Genomic DNA, 20,919 nt, shown 5'->3' on the forward strand with positions numbered 1-20,919 from the left:
GCGCTTTATTTTTGTACAGTACCAGCACGGTTTTGCCCCCATTGAAAATATGTTTTTTTTTTTTTTTTATTTATTTAAAGTCGATACAAAACGAAAACGGTCAGATCAGTCATCGTGAGGAGCTCAGAAGGGAGCTTACGCGAGGTGCTCAGAAAGGAGTATGGTGCCCATAAGGGGGCTGACGCGACGTGCTCATAAATGAGCCGGATGCCCTGTAAGGGGATCACGCGAACTCGTGTCTGTTTTCTACGGAAGAAATAAATGACGTATTAGTAATTAACATACATACATATAATGGATAGAATTAGTAGGAAATGAATTCAATATATTAATGTATACAGTTAGTTACTATTAAGAGGGGAAAGAACATGCAAAAAAGCGAGTCCGAAACATCAAATGTGCTAGAGTGGGAGTTATAATTCTGACACAAACAGCGGAAGGGCTCATATAATTCAAAATTTGTTCTACAATGTTTTAGGTAGAGAGGTATAAAATGTCTTGAAAGCCGGGAAGGGACAATAAAGTTTACTTCGCTCAACAGAAATGAGCTAGAGAACGAACCATTTAATAAATGAATCATAAATACAATTCCAAGCATTTCCATACGACTAGCAAGGGTGGGAAGATTAATAAGTTTCAGGCGGTTAGTATAAGGTGGCGGATTAAACGTAGAATCCCAATGGTAATCTCTTACGGAGAAAAGTAAGAATTGTTTTCAGCAAAATAAAATGACCATTATAAAATTTTAATGTTTTATTTTTCAAAAATTATTTTTTCCTTTCTCTAGTTTCTGCTATTCCAATTTGGCGTAATACGCTTCCACACCAAAAATTCGATTTTTTGCGCATAAATCGCATTACTCGCAAATATAGTGTTCTAAGTAAGTACAGTAGTGCTCAAATAAAAAGTACATTTTTTTATTGCACAATTGGTTCTATATTTAACAGTTGTCGCGGTTTGAATTTTCCGCTTAGTAAAAAGAATCATCTTACTTTGGTTAGCTTGAGCTCGAATGGCCCGGAAAGATCCTTTTTATACTCAGCTAAGCAGAATTCAAAGAGTCTTTGAATTTTGTTTGCATAACGGTATCCCATAATGGCATATACTAATAGAGATAGATATAGACTTCTAGCAGACCCGGCAGCCGTTGTTCTGCCCTAAATTTGGCCTATCTGCATACATTTTAATAAGCTTTTTCCGTCTAACTCTTCCCTACCCCTCTACACTTTTTATACTCAGTTGAGCAGAGCTCACAGAGTATATTAAGTTTGATTGGATAACGGTTGGTTGTACATATATAAAGGAATCGAGATAGATATAGACTTCCATATATCAAAATAATCAGGATCGAAAAAAAATTTGATTGAGCCATGTCCGTCCGTCCGTCCGTCCGTCCGTACGTTAACACGATAACTTGAGTAAATTTTGAGGTATCTTAATGAAATTTGGTATGTAGGTTCCTGAGCACTCATCTCAGATCGCTTTTCAAAATGAACGATATCGGACTATAACCACGCCCACTTTTTCGATATCGAAAATTTCGAAAAACCGAAAAAGTGCGATAATTCATTACAAAAGACAGATAAAGCAACGAAACTTGGTAGATGAGTTGAACTTATGACGCAGAATAGAAAATTATTAAAATCTTGGACAATGGGCGTGGCACCGCCCACTTTTAAAAGAAGGTAATTTAAAATTTAGCAAGCTGTAATTTGGCAGTCGTTGAAGATATCGCGATGAAATTTGGCAGGAACGTTACTCCTTTTACTATATGTACGCTTGATAAAAATTAGCAAAATCGGAGAAGAACCACGCCCACTTTTAAAAAAAATTGTTTAAAGTAAAATTTTAACAAAAAATTTAATACCTTTACAGTATTTAAGTAAATTATGTCAACATTTAACTCCAGTAATGATATGATGCAACCAAATACAAAAATAAAAGAAAATTTCAAAATGGGCGTGGCTCCGCCCTTTTTCGTTTAATTTGCCTAGGATACTTTTAATGCCATAAGTGGAACAAAAATTAATCAATCCTTTTGAAATTTGGTAGGGGCTTAGATTTTATGACATTAACGGTTTTCTGTGAAAATGGGCGAAATCGGTTCATTCCACGCCCAGTTTTTATACGCAGTCGTCCGTCTGTCCTTCCGCATGACCGTTAACACGATAACTTGAGCAAAAATCGACATATATTTAATGAACTTAGTTCACGTGCTTATTTGAACTCACTTTATCTTGGTATGAAAAATGAACGAAATCCGACTATGACCACGCCCACTTTTTCGATATCGAAAATTACGAAAAATGAAAAAAATGCCATAATTCTATACCAAATACGAAAAAAGGGAAGAAACATGGTAATGTAATTGGATTGTTTTATTGACGCGAAATATAAGTTTAGAAAAAACTTTATAAAATGGTTGTGATACCTACCATATTAAGTAGAAGAAAATGAAAAAGTTCTGTAGGGCGAAATAAAAAACCCTTAAAATCTTGGCAGGTATTACATATATAAATAAATTAGCGGTATCCAACAGATGATGTTCTGGGTCACCCTGGTCCACATTTTGGTCGATATCTGGAAAATGCCTTCACACCACTCCCTTTTAAAACTCTCATTAATACCTTTAATTTGATACCCATATCGTACAAACTCATTCTGGAGTCACCCCTGGTCCACCTTTATGGCGATATCTCGAAAAGGCGTCCACCTATAGAACTAAGGCCCACTCCCTTTTAAAATACTCATTAACTCCTTTCGTTTGTTACCCATATTGCACAAACGAATTCTAGAGTCACCCTTGGCCCACCTTTATGGCGATATCACGAAAAGGCGACCACCTATACAACAACCACCACTACCTTTTAAAACCCTCATTAATACCTCTAATTTGATACCCATATCGTACAAACACATTCTAGAGTCACCACTGGTCCACCTTTTTGGCGATATTTCGAAACGGCGTCCACCTATAGAACTAAGGCCCACTCCCTTTTAAAATACTCATTAACACCATTCGTTTGATGCCCATATTGTACAAACAAATTCTAGGGTCACCCCTGGTCCACCTTTGTGGCTATATCTCGAAACGGCGTCCACCTATAGAACTAAGGATTACTCCCTTTTAAAATGTTCATTAACCCCTTTCATTTGATACCCATATCTTACAAACGCATTCTAGAGTCAACCCTGACCCACCTTTATGGCTATATCCCTAAATGGCGTCCACCTATAGAACTATGGCCCACTCCCTCATAAAATACTCTTTAATGCCTTTCATTTGTTACACATGTCATACAAACACATTCCAGGGTTTCCCTCGGTTCATTTTCCTTCTTGGTTATTTTCCCTTATGTTGTCACCATAGCTCTCAACTGAGTATGTAATGTTCGGTTACACCCGAACTTAACCTTCCTTACTTGTTCCTAATCTTTTTATTCACTCCTCCTCCGTCTTTTTCGCTTCGTCTCCATCTTCGTCTCATTCTATCTCTTTCTCAGTCTCCTTCTCTCAAGTTTTTCTCCTTCTTCTTCATCTCTTATTGCCAGTCCCAGAGGGTGGTATGTATTCGGTTCCAGTCCCATTCCGAGTCTCAGTGCCAGTCCCACTCCGAGTCTCAGTCCCAGTCCTAGTCCTAATCCCAGTCCCAGTCCGTCTCTGGTATACTTCCTTGAAAAAAGCATCGTAAATACTAATATAGGCAAACTTATGTACGAAATTTCAGGCAAATCGAATAGGACGTATGTAAATAGGTATGTGGGTATAATTAATTTTTGTCTTTATTTCGGCTTCGCATGCATATTTATCAGTTTTGCCAGGTTGATGCGACTAAATCGAATATCACATTGAGCTCTCAGCAACAGCTTTCATTTGATATCCATATTGTAAAAACACATTCTAGGGGTACCCGGGTCCACGTTTTGGACTATATCTCGAGACGCTAGCCTCCCAGTTGTATGAAAAATAGCATGTACTATAGCACTCATCAACAGCTTTCATTTGATATCCATATTGTATAAACACATTCTAGGGGTACCCGGGTCCACGTTTTGGACTATATCTCGAGACACTAGCCTCCCAGTTGTATGAAAATTATCATGTACTATAGCACTCATCAACAGCTTTCATTTGATATCCATATTGTATAAACACATTCTAGGGGTACCCGGGTCCACGTTTTGGACTATATCTCGAGACACTAACCTCCCAGTTGTATGAAAATTATCATGTACTATAGCACTCATCAACAGCTTTCATTTGATATCCATAATGTATAAACACATTCTAGGGGTACCCGGATCCACGTTTTGATCTCAAGACCCTAAGCACGTAGCGAAAAAAAGGTAGACGTTGGCCGATTCTCGGACCTACCCAATATGCTCACAAAATTTCATGAGAATCGGTTCAGCCGTTTCGGAGGAGTTAAGCCTCTAACACAGTGACAGAAGAATTTTATATATTAGATATATCAAAATGATATGGGCGAAAAAAAGAAATTTATTTAGCCATGTCCGTCTGTCCCTAAACACGATAACTTGAGTAAATTTTGAGGAATCTTAATGAAATTTGGTATGTAAGTTCCTGAACACTCATCTCAGATCGCTATTTAAAATGAACGAAATCCGACAATAACCACACCGAAAAAGTGCTATAATTCATTAACAAAGATGGGTAAAGCGATGAAAATTGGTACGTGCATTGACCTTATGACGCAGAATTGAAAATTAGTAAAATTTTGGAGAATGGGCGTGTCACCGCCCACTTTTAAAAGAAGGTAATTTAAAATTTTGCAAGCTGCAGTTTGGCAGCTGAGTATGTAATGTTCGGTTACACCCGAACTTAGTTTTACTCACTTGTTAATCCTTGTAGGGATGTACGGATCTTAACTTAAACATAACAGCATATAGTCAACTGATTTTCCTCCTGAGAAAATCAGATTTATTGATGGTTTTCCCCGAAATTTGGCATATTATGATGGTGTGAACGTTAGTAAATGTACAATGTGTTAGTCTTTTTAAACCATTATGAGTGTTAGAAAAGTCATAGGAGGAATAGCTCTTTCCGAAAATTGGTACTTTGAATTAGATAAGCAATTATGAAGTACATTTTTTCCCTGATCGAATATTACGCTCTGTGAGCCTCTTAATGTTGGGATTAATCCTGCTATATGATTCGAACCACGGTCGCTATCAAACACCAAGGACTTACTACTTTGGGCAATGAAAAAGAATAATGATTACCAAGTGCCTTAAGTCATCACTGACAAGGAAACTCTGATAAATCAATGAAAAGTGTGACATGAAAAGTGTGACCCGAAAAGTCACCCAAATTGGAGAAAGCTTCTATGCACGAACTAACTTCTAGTTTTTTAATTCAACAACTCCTTTGAGCAATGGTAATATAATGTAATTGCTACTGTTGTGTAATGTAAGGAAAAAAATTCAATAACATTTCCAATTCATTTCGAAAGTACTGGACAGAAATAAAACTTTAACAAATTATTTTTTTTTTTCCTAAATACAACAAAAAAACAAAAACAGTTACTAGATCTCAACAAGAAATACTTTTGGTAATCTTTTAAGTAATTTTATCAATTCCTTTACTGTGGGGAAAATGAGTTAATAACTTTTTGCAACTACTGAGCAACTACATTTGCTCAGCCCTGATTTTGACAAATGGAAGTCTTTATTTAACTCAATAAGTTAATGCCGTTTCAGTCCACAGTTACGTCAATAAAGATAATATGATTCGCTAAATGTACAAAAATTAATTTATACCGCGATATACCTTCTAACAGAGGCCGAGTTTCTATTCCAATTTTCATCGTGCTTCTCCTAATTTTTTATTAAAAGTTGGTGGAATGAAACCTATTACTTTAGATCGACTTTCCTCAAACCGCTGCCGAGGAGCGATCCAACTTGAACATTTTTTTTTTCTCTCAGGTAAAATTTTTGTTTCTAAAGATTTCGAAGCTGCTTCCCCTAAGCCTTCAACCTGGGCGAGCAAACTACTACCATGCCTCCGTTGCTGCCTCTAATATAAGCACATTTAAAAATTATAGCCCTGTGTATTATAGCACTATCTTTATTGTATAACCCAGCAGCAAGGTTCTCTTCGAAATTCTCGCTCCGTTATTCTGTCTGCCTTGCTGTTTCATGTAGTCTCGATATAAAAAATGTCACACATTTTGCTCTCAGTAAGTACCGACGCTGAGGACAGAACAAAGTACTTGCTGTAATCGAGCAAAGAGTCAGCGTATTTGCGTATTGGACACCACGCCACTCTTGGTAGCTGTTTCCCTTTATATAAAGACACAAATCGCATTGAATATACTTATATTTTTTTATTAATACAAATTCGCTCCGTGTACAACCGTCTCGATACGCAGTTCGCTCAATACTGGCTTCACTCGCTTGAACATCCTCCGGCCTTGAGACTCGATGCCGATCGAGGCTCAATAAGTTCTACGGACATTACACATCTCCTTCGAACTAGAACGTTAATATGGATATTGCCGCTCCAAAGTGTCACTATGCGGATTAACCCATTGCTATCTAGATGCAAAGCCGTGACTCGAACAATTTTCCATAATGTCGTTGGTAAAGGGTCGGTTTTCGAAACCCCATGTCGCCTACCCCGGGGTTTTGTCTGATTGGTAGCCAGTTTTGACGCTGTTGCAAATCACTGATATCACTACTACTCTAAAGCCACTGCTTGGTTTTTTTGAAGAAATTTCCAATAGACGAGTCAGATCTCCGGCCATTCCACTGACATTTAAGTCAGCAAATATTCCTTTAATTTACCTTCACTGATTCTCCCAAACCCCGACGACACCACTGTGCAGGTAATTGGCGCCAGGAGACCATCATTGTACAGAGACATCCAGCATAGTCGCCGCATCTCTGCTGATCATGGATATTTGCGTACCGCAGGTACACTCAATATTATTCCTGTACTATTAAAAAACGCGCCTGAAATGTGCATATCAAGTTCTGTTTCAAATATATGACTACGCCCTTGGTAGTGGTCGGTTGTGTATTATCGACAAACTGTGATGAAAAGACAATGCTAAAAGCCATGAAGGCTTTGTTGTAATTCATTAACTGCTATTGCTGCTCCCTTTCTACGTCCTCTGTTACTGTAGCTAAAGTCAATGGGCGTGGGGCCCTTTTTGCCATTCGTTAATAGCTTTGAACCAATAACGCTATTGCGAGGTCAGCTTGTACATCTTTGACAACCTTTGGCTAGGCAACTTTACACAATATGCCCAATTTTCAAGATGTTCTGGCAGAGTCCTAGTTAGATAATCGATTTATGCATTTCATTTAATTCCAGGTCACCGATCGATGGCATGATCTGATGGACAATAAAATCAGGGATGATATTTGGATATCGCTGAAATGTTTAGCCTTATACGTTGACTCATTTGTTGTCTTAAAACTATACGCATACCGTTGCGCGTAACTTTCAACATATTCCTAATTAATTCATGATTGAATTTTGACCGAATGAGCAAGCTATAAATGGCAGAGCAATGTGCGGCGTGTCACCAATACTAATTATGATATACTAGGAACCACGTTTTCCAGCCCTCGACAAAGCTCTCTTCACGTTAAGGCCAATAGCCCATGGCCATAGCAGCATCTTTTTTACACAGCTTTGTAGGCGCCGGAGTCGTTGTAAGTTCGTGAGATGTGAATTTTGAAAAACCTCCGCCGTAAACATATCCCTGAATCCATTTTTTATGAGCGCCGCAAAATATTGGTGTTCGTCTGCTAAAGGCAGTTTCGCGAACTGCCGCTTATCATTTGGCATAGCTCTGCGCGAACTACCACGTAAATATCTTCAACCCCCTGAGAGGTCTGGCTATCTATGGTCTCGTCTACAGATGGCTCTACACTAATTGCCTGCCTGTCGCTTAGCATATCCATCTCTTGCCTTTCACCTGAAATATACAGAGAAATTTTACGGATTTTAAACCAGCATAATAGAATCTGTAAATCTTCTAATTCCATCAATATATCTTCGATCGCCAATAGTAAATGTTTGTGCCAACGTTTATGAAAGTTACGGATCGGCAAACTACATTCGCTCAATTATATCTCTCAGTCGCAGAAACTCTTCACAGTAGCAGAAACTCTTCACAGTTGCAGAAGTCTCCATAACCGAAACACCCATACCACCGCATTTATTTATACATATACATATATACTTTATTAAAATAAGTCGCAGATAATTCCCTAATTCATCCCTCAACTGACATCTTCGACAAATCTAATAATAATTACAATTTACTATATATTAATTATAACTTAGTTTTTACAATTAATGGTACTCCATGTATAAGCAATGCATCTCCTCCAAAACTACATCAAGCCGCTGTTTCGCTTTGCAAACGTGTTTAAAATTACGCCGGAAATCGCAGCTTTACTCCAAAAGTTATATAGCTAATTCCAAAAAAATATATATGATTCCACACCTATGCGCCGCTTATGTACGTGACAAGAAGTCACAGGTAAATTTTTATAACTATGCGCAATACATATAAGACTATGAATATGTTAATAAACTTATCGCTGTGTCGTGCAAACGTTTATACTCGGAAAACATATTACAAACATTCACAAATCGGTTTAACACCCAGCGCCCAGATTCGCAGATATTTTGCAAATCTCACCTTAATTTCCTTTACTTTGGCTAACTAGAACTAATCACGCACTATTGTGGTTTACTTCTTGTTTTTAATTTAGCGTTACGGGCCTTCGTTTTTTCCCTAAAACATACCAATAAAAGATATGGCTTTTAAACTAGCATATTGGAATATGTAAGCCATGTAGTTTAACTCCTAAAAACTCTCTGCTTCGAAATTTATGCAACAGACATGATCGTTGATAACACTGGCTAAATGTTCTTAACTTTGCTCTAATACCTTCGAGAACTTACTTCCAAATACAATTGTATTCTTACAAAAAAAAGGTGATGTGCATAAGCAATTAACCGAATATATAATCCTTTTTACGACAAGTCGCTGTTGTAAGTTAATTTCATATTTGCGATACCGCCTTAGGAAGGATGACGCTCGATTCGCTGCCTCTTCCTCGTAGAATGGTCATACGCCGAAATCATTTATACCCTTATAAGTATTTGTGAAACATAGTATAACATAACCTAAAGTCGCAGACAATTTCCTTGAGGCGCTTGGCATTCGAATATATTTGCTACCTAGGACTACGCTCACACCATTTTTCCAACTTTTTATTCCTTCCCTCCGTTCGCTGTCGCGTTGCAGCTTTTTCTCGTCCTTTGACACTGGCCTCCTCTCCCCCGTTTCCATCAACTTCAGCATCCCTTTTAGACAATCAAAGGACTGCAAAAATTCGCAGTTGATTACTGCTCTATTAATAGAATGATATTTTATAAATTTATGTCCGCTAAATGCGCAATTTTGTGTCTTGAATGAACACGCTCCGAATGCCAATACTTGTCTGTATACCACGAGAATAAATATCTAGCATTAAGCAGACTCCGCTTTTAATTTACAAGCAAAATACGAGAACTAACGCATTTTTTTGTGAACAATTTCTATGGCCGCGCATTTTAATAAAATAGCCAACCATAATTATTGATTATTAGAATAAAACCTTGAGCATGGAATATTACTCAATGATAAACCACAAGAAAAATTACTGTCGCCGTTCAACGTATTCGCGCTCTGATACCCTTTGCTGGAATAACATAACATACAATACAACCAAAGCATACACAGCTGAAAATATACTCAAGTTAATTAAGCCGGAATAGAAAGAGAATTCAGAATTGGCTCAACAGAGCAACAGCCATCACAAGAGGCAAACAAACACTGGGGTAAAGCAGCCATGTTGAGCTGTGTACAAAGCGCTACAATAAAACGCATACTACTCAAATGAAGAAACCGTCGATGTGTCGATTTTGTACGTATTCATCGCTGAGTTTTGTACAGTAGTCTTCATTCTCTTTTTCCCATATTAAGGAAGCGTCGCTGAAATGCTTTTATGTCGCCTAAGAGAAGAGCGTGCTGCTCAGATGAACGAATCGAGAACTAGAATCTTAATACTGTGTATGTATAACGCAACATTCGCCGATTTTTACCCAATTTTGCTGTTTTACTTTTTTCGAAGTAAGTCGCTCAAATATTCCAATTCTCCAAATAATTACAAAATAAAGCTCAACTACGCCTACTAAATCCCAGCAACGCTGCGCTGCTTACAAGTCACCGAAGTGATGAGCATCCTGCTCAAACAGTTAAACTGATAACCGGGACGGGTTAATCTGTATGCATAACACTCAACAGTACCCGCTGAGTTTTATACATACTACCGTTTAGGTCCTATCCGACAAGCACAAACACAAGTCACAGTCGCCTATATATCACCGAAGAGATGAGAGTACCGTTCGATTATCAAATTTCTCTGGATTAAATTCACCAAATGAACGCAAAATAATAAGTAATAACGCCGACGAAAGGGGGAGCATTTCAGCGGTTCTCATGAGTCAGCGATGTGATGAGCGCGCTGCTCAACCGAATGCATGGAATATATATGTACAAGTCGCTAATTGATTTACCCAAAAAAACTCAAAATTATTCCAAGGAATATGGAGGCCTGAACTGACAATGACTCGCTTAATTCATGAGGGTGCTGCTCATACGACTGAACTGATAACTAAAATATCTATGTGCATATATCTCGCCGAATTCTGGCTGATTCTTTTTCTCAAAACAAACAACCCAAATTGCAATTACGCCGAAACAAAAGCACGAATTTATGAGCGTACTGCTCAGATACCATAATTATCCGTGTTTAATTATCCCACACAAAATAATGGCGCAGCTACGCCGAAGAAAAGGCAGTAACGCTGCGTTGCTTTTAGGTCACCCAAGCAATGAGCTCTAACGAATAACCCGACAACTCAAATATTTAAGACACGTCGAATTAAATACCGAAATTCTAGCTTATTTTCCAAAATAAACATATACCAAAATCGCAACTACGCCATAGTAAAATCAACACTGTTGAACTGCTTTTCTGTAACCGGAGCCATGAGCGCACTACTCAAAAACACAATTCTCGCTGTTTTACTCTCCAAATACAAAATAATATCGCAACCTCACCAAAAAGAAGCCAGCTTATAAATTGCCGAAGCTGTGAGCGCACTGCCAAAGCGTCGCAATTTTCGCTGTTAATTTCTTTCAAAATTAAAACACACAAAATAATGTCGCAACTACGCCGAAGAGAACACAGCATCGCTACGCTGCTTGTAAGCCACTGAAGCTATTAATGGGCTGCTCAAATTCCGCAGGTCTCACTGCTTATTTATCTAAAGTACAGCAATGTCGCAGTCACGCCGAAGAAAAGACAGAACTTTGCGCCGCTCACAAGTCACCGAAGGTATGAGCGCACTGCTCAAATGCCAGTTTTTGCTGTCTATGTCCTTCAAATACAAACACGCAAAATAATGTCGCAACTACGTCGAAGAAAATACAGCAACGCTACGCTGCTTGTACGCTGCTACGCCGACGATAAGACAAGAACGCCGGGCTGCTCACACTTCGCCGAAGTAATGAGCGCACTGCTAAAACTAACCAGCTGACAATCAGCATGTGAACAATATTTACATACATACATACATAAGTAAACGCACAGAAACATTATCTCCATGTTATCTGAAAAACGACGCGGAATTGCTCACAATACGCCGAAGTAACGAGCGCATCCCTCGTGTGAACCAATTGAGTGATTGTACATACATATGTATGTATAACGCACAGAAGCATTCGCTAAACTTTGCATATTAATTTTTACTTTTCACATTTTAATTACTATTACTTTTTAATTTCGCTAAAATATAAAAAGCCCCACAGGACAGAATAAATGTACATAACGCGAAGTAGCCATGAGCTTGCCGCTCGGCTGAATAAACTTCGCCTGCAATTTCTATAATACAATCTATACATTTTTATTTGCGAAATGAACAGCTTTATGGATTTAATGAACAAGTTCAGAATGCGAAAAACTCGTTGGTACACTAAAATGAAATATCAAATGCAAATCAAATTCGCTTTTCATTAGTATAACATGAACAATCTCAAATGGATGTGCATGTGCACATATACATATATTCTTGCTCTATTCTTTAGAATTCATTAGATTTGCGAATATCTCCCCTGAATATTATGACTCATACTTTCCTGAATTCTAGAATGTTCTTTACTCAGTGTAAAATGCAATGAAATTGAAAACGCAACTCAATTTTATTCCTTCTCTTACAACTCTTCTTCTCATTAAGATCATCGCTCACAATTATACCCAATGGATACACATCTGAAAACATACACAAACCAAAGTCGCCGCAACGCTGAAATATAAAGCAAACTCAGCAAATATAAAACACAACCCCACCAAAGTCGCAAGGCTCCGATGTAATTTATTAATTCAGAACAACATGCAAGTTGCCGAAGTGATGAGCGCACTGTTCAAGTGAGTTGACCAAATTCGCCGAAATGCTGAAATGTATAGTAAACACAGAGCTGAGTGCAGCAAATACAAACACAATACAACAAAAGTCGCAAGGCGTCGTCGAGTTAGCTTTGCTGCCTACATAAGGGTTCGCAATATTCGCCGCAATACAGAGCCAACTACGATGACGCAAAACAGCAACACAGAATAACGTATAATTCGCCGACGTTATAAGCAATACGCTAAACGAGTGAACTTTGCTGACAACTGAACCGTGTATCTTCGGCTGTAAAAACACTCAATCTATTCGCCGAATTTTGCTATTACACTTTTTGCACATACATATGTATATATATAGCAATACACGCCGAATTTTACACCACAACTTTTTCTATTTTATTTTCCAAATTCACTGCCGATAGCCAGAAATAAGTGTTCTGTAAGCACTAAACCCTTCGGCTCGTAGGACCAAATTATGTTTCCCTTTATATAAAGACACAAATCGCATTGAATATACTTATATTTTTTATTAATACAAATTCGCTCCGTGTACAACCGTCTCGATACGCAGTTCGCTCAATACTGGCTTCACTCGCTTGAACAGTAGCCGTAATTTCAAAATAATAGAAGCCTTCATTTATTTCAGAGCCAGTATTAATACAAACAACAACATACGCTCAGAAATTCAGCGAAGAATCAATTTTGCCAATAAATGCTTCCTGGACTAGGTAGTAAATTGAAAAGTAAAGTTCACTTTCGGCAAATCAATATCATTGAGTCAGTCATAGTTCCCGTCCTGCTATATGTTGTAGAAGTATTGTCCATAACAACATCATGGTCCATGTCCATAACAACAAATGACTCTGGGAGTTTTCTAGCGAAAAGTACTTCGAAAGATTTACGGACCTCTACGCGTTGGTGATGGCGAGTCGCGAAAAACAGCTGATCCAATCATGAGCTTTAAGAGCTTAACGCAGACATCAGCATAGTCCAGCGAATTAAAGTAGAGCCGCTATGTTGGATGGGTGATCTTATGCGAATGAAAGATGACGCTCCGGCTAAGATAGTATTATCGGAACCATCCTATGGAAGCACGATTTAAATTATATAAGAAGCGACTGGCGCGCTTTTTTGGATGGCCACGAATATTTCAACAGTTAAGCCTGAATTAAGTAAGTAAGTAAGTACCTCCGCTGAATAAATTATAGAGAGCTAGTTATCAGAATTGAAACTTAGAGGAATTTACTGAGTGAGAGGAATAATGCACATACCGTCTGCTAGAAATGCTGAAAGATGACTGAAGGTTTCTTGGCTGACCAAATGCCTGCAGGAACTATAATGAGACGTGGTATAGCACGTATGGAACATGCTTGAGTTATGGGGAAATATCTCTCCTCATTAGTAAATAGAGCGAAGATATCAAACTGGATATTTGAATCTTTGACGAAGAAATATATGGTTCACCATCCATCAGTTCAACGAAGTGCTTTACTGTATTGAACAGCTAGGGATAATTAACGATATGTACTCAAAAACGATATTTCGAAGTTAAAACTTTAAACAGTCTATTGTTGCATACCAAGTTTTTTGTCCGGTTTGTTTTAAAATGAAAAATAACTTATAATGAATATTTATACGCGAGAAATTTTTTGCTGCAAGATCATCATATTTCAATCAAATTCCCACTTAATCCATGCTTATAGCTGTCAACGAATAAAGTGCTTCACTTGTCAAGCTTTTACACAAAGTAGATTTTAATTTAGTCATTTTTGCGGATATTCAAAGCCTTGAAAAAATTGCAACAAAGTGACAAACAGGCAACTTGACTGGTTGCATGTAAACAAAAGAAAAACTAAAGAGCATTGCAAGTCACATACTACTTGATGTATATACAACTATGTATGTATACATGTACATTGTACAACCATAAATGTCAACAAACGCCTACTTGTACACACTCCAATTAGTCGAGACAAGTGTTTAACTTGTTACTCGATTAGTTAAAATAAGAATAATTAATCAATGAAATTAAAATTGTAAATTAATGAGGACACGTGAACCTAACGCATAAATCACATACACACACACATACACACTTGTATATTGAATAAAGCAATAGTACGCGCAACTAAGTGTGCAGTGGAATTGTGTAATCAAGTACATGTACTACATATAAATAAAATCTGTGTATGCATGCCTCGTCATATACACGTTCGTGTGTATATATGAGCATATGATGTATGCAACAAATGGTGCCATCTTACAGTGATAGCTGCAATGCGAGCACCAGCAATGTGCTCTTAAAGCGTCCCTTGTAAGTCGCATCACTTGAGCATTGCACGAAGTGCATAGTTACAACCGCGTGTTGATGTTTACACACTTGAACAGTAGGACCTTGTACAGAGAAGCAACACGGTGGCTCTGGTTGGCACTTTGATAAAATGAAGATATGCATGCATCTTTGGGTCTTATTGGTATCTAAAATTTGATAAAACCCAATTGAGTTTTATCGTATGAACTAACCGGTGGGAGATCTATCGTTATCCACAGAACTTATATATATTGTAACGCATCGATTTGTTATCGATAACAGCCAGTATCAAGAAGTACACAGGCTTTCAAAAATTGATCGATTTGTTACCGGAAATGTATCGATTTTTAAACTCAGTTGAGCAGAGCTCACAGAGTATATTAACTTTGATTGGATAACGGTTGGTTGTACAGGTATAAAGGAATCGGGATAGATATAGACTTCCATATATCAAAATCATCAGTATCGAAAAAAAATTCGATTGAGCTATGTCCGTCCGTCCGTCCGTCCGTCTGTCCGTTAACACGATAACGAGTAAATTCTGAGGTATCTGGATGAAATTTGGTATGTAGGTTCTGGGCACTCATCTCAGATCGCTATTTGAAATGAACTATATCGGACAATAACCACGCCCACTTTTTCGATATCGAATATTTCGAAAAATCGAAAAAGTGCGATAATGCGAAAACTAGTAAAATTTTGGACATTGGGCGTGGCACCGCTCACTTTTAAAAGAAGGTAATTTAGAAGTTTTGCAAGCTGTAATTTGGCAGTCGTTGAAGATATCATGATGAAATTTGGCAGGAACGTTACTCTTATTACTATATTTCTGCTTAATAAAAATTAGCAAAATCGGAGAACGACCACGCCCACTTTTAAAAAAAAATTTTTTTTAATTCAAATTTTAAAAGAAAATTTAATATCTTTACAGTATATAAGTAAATTATGTCAACATTCAACTCCAGTAATGATATGTTGCAACAAAATACAAAAATAAAAGAAAATTTCAAAATGGGCGTGGTTCCGCCCTTTTCATTTAATTTGTCTAGGATACTTTTAATGCCATACGTCGAACAAAAATTTACCAATCATTGTGAAATTTGGTAGAGACTTAGATTCTAGGACGATAACTGTTTTCTGCGAAAGTGGGTGAAATCGGTTGAAGCCACGCCCGGTTTTTATTCACAGGCGGCCGTCTGTCCTTCCGGTCGGCCGTTAACATGATAACTTGAGCAAAAATCAATATATCCTTACTAAACTTAGTTCACGTACTTATCTGAACTCAGTTTATCTGGGTATAAAAAATGGCTGAAATCCGACTGTGACCACGCCCACTTTTTCGATATCGAAAATTACGAAAAATGAAAAAGATGCCATAATTCTGTACTAAATATGGAAAAAGAGATGAAACATGGTAATTGGATTGGTTTGTTGACGCAAAATATAACTTTAGAAAAAAACTTGGTAAAATGGGTGTGACACCTACCATATTAAGTAGAAGAAAATGAAAAAGTTTTGCAGGGCGAAATCAAAAGCCCTTGGAATCTTGGAAGGAATACTGTTCGTGGTATTACATATACAAAAAAATTATCGGTACCCGACAGATGATGTTATGGATCACCCTGGTCCACATTTTGGTCGATATTTCGAAAACGCCTTCACATATACAACTAAGGGCCACTCCATTTTAAAAATCTCATTAATACCTTTAATTTGATACCCATATCGTACAAACACATTCTAGAGTCACCCCTGGTCCACGTTTATGGCGATATCCCGAAAAGGCGTCCACCCATAGAACTAAGGCCAACTCCCTTTTAAAATACTCATTAACACCTTTCATTTGATACCCATATCGTACAAACACATTCTAGAGTCACCCCTGGTCCACGTTTATGGCGATATCCCGAAAAGGCGTCCACCCATAGAACTAAGGCCAACTCCCTTTTAAAATACTCATTAACACCTTTCATTTGATACTTATATCGTACAAACAAATTCTAGAGTCACCCCTGGTCCACCTTTCTGGCGATATCTCGAAAAGGCGTCCACCTATAGAACTATGGCCAACTTCCTCTTAAAATACTCTTTAATACTTTCCATTTGATACAAATGTCATACAAACACATTCCAGGGTTACCCTAGGTTCTTTTTACAACTTGGTGATTTTCCCTTACTTTGTCCCCACAGCTCTCAACTGAGTATGTAATGTTCGGTTACACCCGAACTTAGCCTTCCTTACTTGTTTATCTTATTTATATCATGCTGTTCTCGAAAAGTGATCGATTTGTTGTCGGGGTCTTATCGACGATTTCGCCCTTGAATTGGAATGTTAACGATTAGTTGCCAACGATATATTGGTTGGTTATAAAAGTGTTCGCAGTGTTTTATCAACAAGTTATCGGTTTGTTATGGACAACAATGTTCTCAACTGCCTGCAAGGAAAGTCCAGATACATTTTTAAAAAATCCTATACAAATTTCCAAGAAGAACAATAAACAAGGCCGAAGCCCTGTACTTTGTTATAGTTATAGTTATAGTTTTTTTTTTTTTTTTTATACGAGGAGGACGTATCGAAAGCCTCAAAGTCAATGTGGAACCTTAACCGCACTAAACCTCATACCATCTGAGTACCATGTACCCCCCGGTACTACTGTCAAGTATTCCGTCGGGAGGTAGGTTGAGCACTAAGCTCTACGTCTGTTGGGGTCACGTTGCTATACTTTTATATTCCTGCGGCATAATTAAAGTGGGACTGGTACACCCTGTTTACTACCTCAATGTGCTTAACACATATGATTTCTACTTTGATATTTGTGTTTTTGCTAGTCGGAGAGGGATATCGGTTACCTCATTTCTTCCTTCAGTATATGATATATTCTTATGGATGTATGTGCTTCAAGCTCTCATAGAGGGGAATAGGTGCACATTAAAGATATGTTTTATATTATGTTTTGACATTTAGAAAAGGTGAAGTGACATTTTCTATCGTATATAGGGACCATTTAAAGAATCCGCTATCATCTGACACAGCCATGACTTAAAAAGTATAAGCGATTTCGCTGATCTGAGAACTAGCCTTAGCACAAAAAAAACTATACCGATTTGGAGATATAGAGGATAATAACTCCTGCCATTAACAGCGTCAGATGAATCGGCTATGGAATTGTATGGAAGGAAAGTTGTACGAAAACAATAAACAGTGGCAAAGATTAAGTGCTAAAGTGTACGAGCTTAAAGCAGACATTAACGTATGTAGTACAGTGAATTTATATGCTAGCTTCTCTGGCTTAGTCGTATTATGTCACCGAAAAGTTGATCCAGCTCAGAATTACTTCTTTGCTTTGTCTGCCTATGACATCAGAAGAGGGGAGACTCCGTTTGAAATACTATTTAATTGCCTTGGTTTTTCACATTGAAGGACCCACAGGTTACGTGACCTGGCTCTCGCTTATTTGAAACGAAATTTTCTATTACAGAGAACGTGCCCGCACTACCTATATCTACTGTCCAGTTCTATTGTCTATTTGCAAGCATGTCAGACCAAGTTAATATACACATTATGAGTCTTTCTATAGCTGATTAGTTTAAGATCTCAACGCGCAACGAGCCACCGCTGCCTTCGTTGGGCTACTTCACGGCCGTGCGCTGCCACACGCTTGAACAAAGAACTTCTCTTTTAATATATATATATATAGCAACCTTGTTAATCTATGGTGGTAAGATTTACTATTATTGCAGCCCAGCGCTTCAATCTTCATCACTCCTGCTTGATGATCATACACAACTCCTATAGCTTGTATACTATGTTCTTTTTTGGTGGAAAGCCACACAAAAACAACATAACTCAAAAAATTAGAGGGGATATGCAGACTATCGATGCTTAACATTGCGGGAGCCCTGAAAACAACCCCGACGGCTGCACTGTATGCCATTCCGCACATTCCACCTGTAGACCTAGTAGAAAGAACATAGCATTAACAACTGCAACCAGGCTCGGTGCCTCGGGGCAGCTTGAGCGCCGACCATATGGCCATAGTAGTATAGCGTCATCAATTACAAGATGAACAGACTACCTGATTCCCTATCTGCGCTTCTTGGTAGATTTTAAGGCCACAATAGAGGTGGAGGGTTGACGCAAGGGTGCGCAAATGGCGGACAAGGCGATAAATGTGCACACAGATGGTTCCAAAGTAGTTGAAGGAGTAGGGTCTGCGGTATACTGTGCTGGTCCGGAAATAAGCAGATCCTACAGGCTGCCGGATTACTGTACCGTTTTCCAAGGGGAAATATTAGCCATAACCAAACCAGTAGAAACCCTGGAAGAGAAAAAAACTTAAGCTGTAACCGTGTTAACTTTTATATTGACAGTCATGCAGCATTTTAGGCAATAATCTCGCATAGCGCAGCATCTAAATGCGTGTTAGGGTGTAAGAAGTCTCTGGAGAGAATCGGGACAGGGAGAAGCATACATCTATATTGGGTCCCAGGGCATATGCAAATAGATGGGAATGAAAAAGCGGATGAACTAGCTGAAAAGGGCGCATCCCTTGAAGCTTGCTCCGTTGACGTCCCTATTAGACTGGGCCAGATTAAGAGAAGGCGAGAGGTGCATATGATCGACCAAGCGGGAAAGGTGTGGGTTCAAGCGCGGGCCTGTAAAGTGTCGAAAATTATGTGTAGGTCTTACATCCTTGGACTAACAAAGTTGCTTCTATCATTTAAAAGAGTAGACTTATGACGGGTATTCTGACTTGACACTGCCTGCTGGCGTCACATGCCTTTAAATTAGGCTTGGTCAGTGATAGCATATATAGGAAGTGCGGGTTGGAGGAGGAAATGATCGGGAACGTTCTGTGATCGTGTCCTGTACTTTCTAGGCTAAGACTCCAGCCATTAAGATTTATACAGCTGCCAGATCTAGAAGCAGGAATTGGCTTAAGTCCTAGGAAGCTTCTAGTATTTGCCAAGAGGGCGGAGTTATTTTATAACATAGGTCCTGGTTTTGATAGGGTTTTTCAGTTTGGTCCTTAAAACAACTTTCTGGTAACACTACGGACTCAATCGCTCTATGTGAGGTCCTCATGGACCGGCCAGTTCAACCTAACCTATCCCTTTGATTTCACCTAAGTGGATTGGAACGTCTTCTTTGCCAACTCTTTGTCAGTTTTATTCTTTTCGCCACCTTCTATACCTTTATGACCGGGAATATAGTATAGATCGGTTTAAACGAAGTCTCTCCAATACATGTTTTGCAATTCAGGTCACATTTTAATGAAACATTTAGAGCCGTGAGTGCAGCTTGAGCACGCTTCTTCCAGAATATATGGTGTTTTCTTCCTGGCTATAATTTCCGTATCTATTATTTTTGAAAAAATAAAACACAACTTGTGCCAATTTAAGGGCTAACCGAAATTTCTAGTCGATTGCGTTCCAGCCTAAAAGGAACACTGAACCAACTAGAAGCAGAAAATTATTTTCTGTGGGGTGGAAAATTTTTAAATTGAATTAATTGTATAAACATACAATTAGCACCACAGTGCACAATTGGGGAACGAGGTAGACAACATCCTCAAATATATTTGAAACAGACCAAGCAATGTGTTGCAAACATGTGCTTCCCTGCAGGTTGCAATAACGACAATCCTCTATAGCCGTATCTAAATATCACTTATAAGTAAAAGAGTATATGTATATGTGCATGTGAATATCTTACTTTGAGCATGAGTTAAACCACCATTGCCATCAATAGCACGTTTACCGCCACCGCCTTCACAATCATTATCAGCACCACCGCGACTAACAACAACAATAGCACACATTTCAAAACGGGTTTACTCGCTTCGCTATTTCGCTCTTGGCTGTGTGCTCCTGACTGCTCACTACCATCGGCTGCAAGCTCCTGGTTTCTGACTATCGCCTGTTTGCCATTTAATATGATAATTTATGCACGAAGTAAATTCGCTTATTTTAAGGCATAGCACAGACTGGAGCAGACAAAAGATTGTAAAGGCTGTAAAGGCATCATGGCAGGCATACAATAGTTGGCTACTTATATATATATATGTGCATACATGCACAATGAAGCTCACACATTCGTACACGTTCATA

This window comes from Eurosta solidaginis, chromosome 5, assembly GCF_040869045.1.
Source record: "Eurosta solidaginis isolate ZX-2024a chromosome 5, ASM4086904v1, whole genome shotgun sequence".
In the NCBI taxonomy this organism is placed as follows: Eukaryota; Metazoa; Arthropoda; class Insecta; order Diptera; family Tephritidae; genus Eurosta; species Eurosta solidaginis.